Source organism: Aphis gossypii, unplaced genomic scaffold (assembly GCF_020184175.1).
Source record: "Aphis gossypii isolate Hap1 unplaced genomic scaffold, ASM2018417v2 Contig00837, whole genome shotgun sequence".
NCBI classification, from domain to species: domain Eukaryota; kingdom Metazoa; phylum Arthropoda; class Insecta; order Hemiptera; family Aphididae; genus Aphis; species Aphis gossypii.
Window position 1 is genome coordinate 37,943 of NW_026083310.1, and position 4,982 is coordinate 42,924.

Here is a 4,982-nt window from a genome sequence, read left to right on the forward strand (position 1 = left end):
TGAGCCTAATGTTAGTGATGTTATGTTCGTACTTTTGTAGTCTATTAATACCGTTGCCATTATGTGTATTACTGGATTTTATCGTTTGAAGTTTGAACATATAGGTACATCATCGCAGTTTTCTTATTACAAATGACAATGTTACATAATACATAATGTTAGTTCAGCTGAAATATACCTTGTTATACTTATAACAACAATGAAATATTTTTTTTCAAACACAATAAAATATTAAGTTTTTACAACAGTAAAAATAAATTTGTCTTTATATAAATTCATGATTTAACCATCCAATAACAATAAAAATAAAAGAGAATAAAATACTTGATTGATGAAAAAGAAATATATATATATATATATATATATATATATATAATATATTTATTATTATTATTATTTCAACAGATCATATGATCCAATTACAATAATTAATTAAATTATAGTTCAACAATTATATACAAATAAATAACATTGTAATAACATTTTACAATAATAACACAATAACACAATATTAAATACAAAAAATTCTGTTTGCATAATTATTAAAAGATTCAATTGAATTTAAGTTAAACAAATCAACGTTTATATCATTAGCTATTGACATTATCCTATTCATAGGTGAAGGGTGAGGCTGAAGCATAATCGGTTTTATGCGTAAAATATAAAACATAGAAGTTGGTCTAGTTCTACATTGAGGGACATAAAAGTTCAGAGAACTTAAAATTTCAGGGCAATTGATGAAATCTTTGACTAGCTTAAATAAAAATTGCATATCATATATTTTCCTTCGTACGGATAAGCTTGCAATGTCAAAAAAAAATCTAATAGTGGATCTTAATTCGTGACAACAGGATTAATGAAATCTTTATAATTTCTTGTAATACAGCCTAAAATAGCAATAATTAATGTATATAATAATTAGCAAGCAAACGTATAAGTCGTAGATAGATACTTGAAAATTTAATACAAATTTCCTCATACGTTATTCTTATTGTCATTTAAAAATTATAAGAATATATATGCACAATTTTATTTTTATTAGCTTTTGAAGTTCAAATATTGACAAAATTTCATCAAAATCATGAATATTTACAAATTATTTTGTAGTTAAAGTTTATAAAATTTTACAATAAAATGAAATATGTATACACTATTATAACATAGGTAAATTGTTACTCATACCTACTTATTGTAATGTAGACTTTATTTATCTAACATATTACATCAGGATTATCTAATCCATAACCAACTGACATTTTTTTATCATTGCCAACCTAGTTGTACACATTCAGGAGGGTAGGTATTATAATAATACTACTTCACGGGTTTCGGACGTTTAGGTAAATAAGGAATTTTGTTGGTATGGCGATCCATCCTTTCATTTCTTTTAATAATACCTATTCTTACTACAACCATTTGCAGTAACATACGGTACAATTAGCAACCGTGAAAAGGTAAGGTAGTGCTAGTGAAGTACAGGTAAAATAAATAAATGGTAAGAATATTACAAAATATTTTTATTATTTTGTAAGTTTTCGATAAATGATATTCTATTGCCGTCATTGATTATAGCTCAGGCTATAGTACATTGCTCTTATGATATAAGCGGACACGAATAATAATATAGAGAAATACGGCACTAGACTATTTTTAATTTAACAACCCTACTGTTAAAGTATATAGGTAATATGATCAACAATTAAATAAAACAAAGGTACAAAAGTGAACTCAAATTAATCATATTTAATTTCAGATAGAAAAGAGGAACAGCTGGGCGATTCTAGTAAAATCCATAACAGCAAAGCAGTAATCTATCAATTGTGAGCAAACTTAATCACGCAGATTTCAATGTGAAGCCATAAGTCAACGTAAAACTGAATGAACAATAAGGGACTAAACTACTTTTAATAACTTGTTGAGACATAAGGGAACAAAAAATAATCGTATTCCATTTCAGATTGACAAGATAAACGGCTGGAAAATTTCAGCAAAGTAGATACAGGGGAAAAAACACATCTAGCAGCAAAATACAGCAAATACACATAACAAAAAACAAGAAAATCAAAAGTGGAAAACAGAATCAAGACGACCAGCAGAAGATTAATTTCATTTGATAGAAAACCTGTAACATTTACACTACTTTCAATTATACACAGTTGAAACTAAAATCAATAGAACCCTTTTTAAATATACAGTAACTATAATAATACTTATTGAATAAAATGATAAAAATAATATAAAAAAAATAATAAAATCATATTATCACTTTTTATATGTGTGAAAATATGACAAATTAACTTTTAATTTTCTAATAAAAAATTAAGTATTTATTTTACACACTTGAAACCTACACCATTAGAATCATTTTTAAATTTAAAGTAACTATAATAATACTTATTGAGTAAAATGAATGTATTAAATTTAAAAAACAAAAAAAATCTATAATTATACTTATTCAGTAAAATGAATGTATTAAATTTAAAAAACAAAAAAAATGTTATTATCAACTTTTATTACGTGTAAATATGATAATTTTACTTTTAATTTTCTAATAAAAATTTGACTATTTATTTTACACACTTGAAACCTAAACCATTAGAATCATTTTTAAATTTAAAAAATCTATAATAATACTTATTGAGTAAAATGAATGTATTAAATTTAAAAAAACAAATAAAATGTTATGATCAACTTTTATTATGTGTAAATATGATAATTTAAATTTTAATTTTCTAATAAAAATTTGAGTATTTATTTTACACACTTGAAACCTAAACCATTAGAATCATTTTTAAATTTAAAAAATCTATAATAATACTTATTGAGTAAAATGAATGTATTAAATTTAAAAAAACAAATAAAATGTTATGATCAACTTTTATTATGTGTAAATATGATAATTTTACTTTTAATTTTCTAATAAAAATTTGAGTATTTATTTTACACACTTGAAACCTAAACCATTAGAATCATTTTTAAATTTAAAAAATCTATAATAATACTTATTGAGTAAAATGAATGTATTAAATTTAAAAAAACAAATAAAATGTTATGATCAACTTTTATTACGTGTAAATATGACAATTTTACTTTTAATTTTCTAATAAAAATTTAATTATTTATTTTACAAACTTGAAACCTAAACCATTAGATTCATTTTTAAATTTAAAAAATCTATAATTATACTTATTGAGTAAAATGAATGTATTAAATTTAAAAAAACAAATAAAATGTTATGATCAACTTTTATTATGTGTAAATATGATAATTTTACTTTTAATTTTCTAATAAAAATTTGAGTATTTATTTTACACACTTGAAACCTAAACCATTAGAATCATTTTTAAATTTAAAAAATCTATAATAATACTTATTGAGTAAAATGAATGTATTAAATTTAAAAAAACAAATAAAATGTTATGATCAACTTTTATTACGTGTAAATATGACAATTTTACTTTTAATTTTCTAATAAAAATTTAATTATTTATTTTACAAACTTGAAACCTAAACCATTAGATTCATTTTTAAATTAAAAAATCTATATTATACTTATTGAGTAAAATGAATGTATTAAATTTAAAAAAACAAATAAAATATTATTATCAATTTTTATAACGTGTAAGTATGACAATTTTACTTTTAATTTTCTAATAAAAATTAAGTATTTATTTTACACACTTGAAACTTAAACCATTAGAATCATTTTTAAATTTAAAGTAACTATAATTATAGTTATTGAGTAAAATGAATGTATTAAATTTAAAAAAACAAATAAAATGTTATGATCAACTTTTATTATGTGTAAATATAATAATTTTACTTTTAATTTTCTAATAAAAATTTGAGTATTTATTTTACACACTTGAAACCTAAACCATTAGATCATTTTTAAATTAAAAAATCTATAATAATACTTATTGAGTAAAATGAATGTATTAAATTTAAAAAAACAAATAAAATGTTATTATCAATTTTTATAACGTGTAAATATGACAATTTTACTTTTAATTTTCTAATAAAAAATTAAGTATTTATTTTACACACTTGAAACTTAAACCATTAGAATCATTTTTAAATTTAAAGTAACTATAATTATACTTATTGAGTAAAATGAATGTATTAAATTTAAAAAAACAAATAAAATATTATTATCAATTTTTATAACGTGTAAGTATGACAATTTTACTTTTAATTTTCTAATAAAAAATTAAGTATTTATTTTACACACTTGAAACTTAAACCATTAGAATCATTTTTAAATTTAAAGTAACTAAAATTATAGTTATTGAGTAAAATGAATGTATTAAATTTAAAAAAACAAATAAAATGTTATATCAATTTTTATAACGTGTAAATATGACAATTTTACTTTTAATTTTCTAATAAAAAATTAAGTATTTATTTTACACACTTGAAACTTAAACCATTAGAATCATTTTTAAATTTAAAGTAACTATAATTATACTTATTGAGTAAAATGAATGTATTAAATTTAAAAAACCAAATAAAATGTTATGATCAACTTTTATTATGTGTAAATATGATAATTTTACTTTTAATTTTCTAATAAAAATTTGAGTATTTATTTTACACACTTGAAACCTAAACCATTAGATTCATTTTTAAGTTTAAAAAATCTATAATTATACTTATTGAGTAAAATGAATGTATTAAATTTAAAAAAACAAATAAAATATTATTATCAATTTTTATAACGTGTAAGTATGACAATTTTACTTTTAATTTTCTAATAAAAAATTAAGTATTTATTTTACACACTTGAAACTTAAACCATTAGAATCATTTTTAAATTTAAAGTAACTATAATTATAGTTATTGAGTAAAATGAATGTATTAAATTTAAAAAAACAAATAAAATGTTATGATCAACTTTTATTATGTGTAAATATGATAATTTTACTTTTAATTTTCTAATAAAAATTTGAGTATTTATTTTACACATTTGAAACCTAAACCAT

At 19.9% G+C, this 4,982-nt stretch overlaps 1 long non-coding RNA gene across 1 annotated transcript; it reads left to right on the forward strand.

The window, feature by feature from the left end:
- The first annotated feature begins 550 nt into the window (after positions 1-550).
- Positions 551-2,190, forward strand: LOC126555405 (uncharacterized). Its single transcript, XR_007606836.1, has 2 exons — positions 551-1,683; positions 1,754-2,190. It is a non-coding gene; the product is annotated as an uncharacterized LOC126555405 (long non-coding RNA).
- Positions 2,191-4,982: the final 2,792 nt, after the last annotated feature.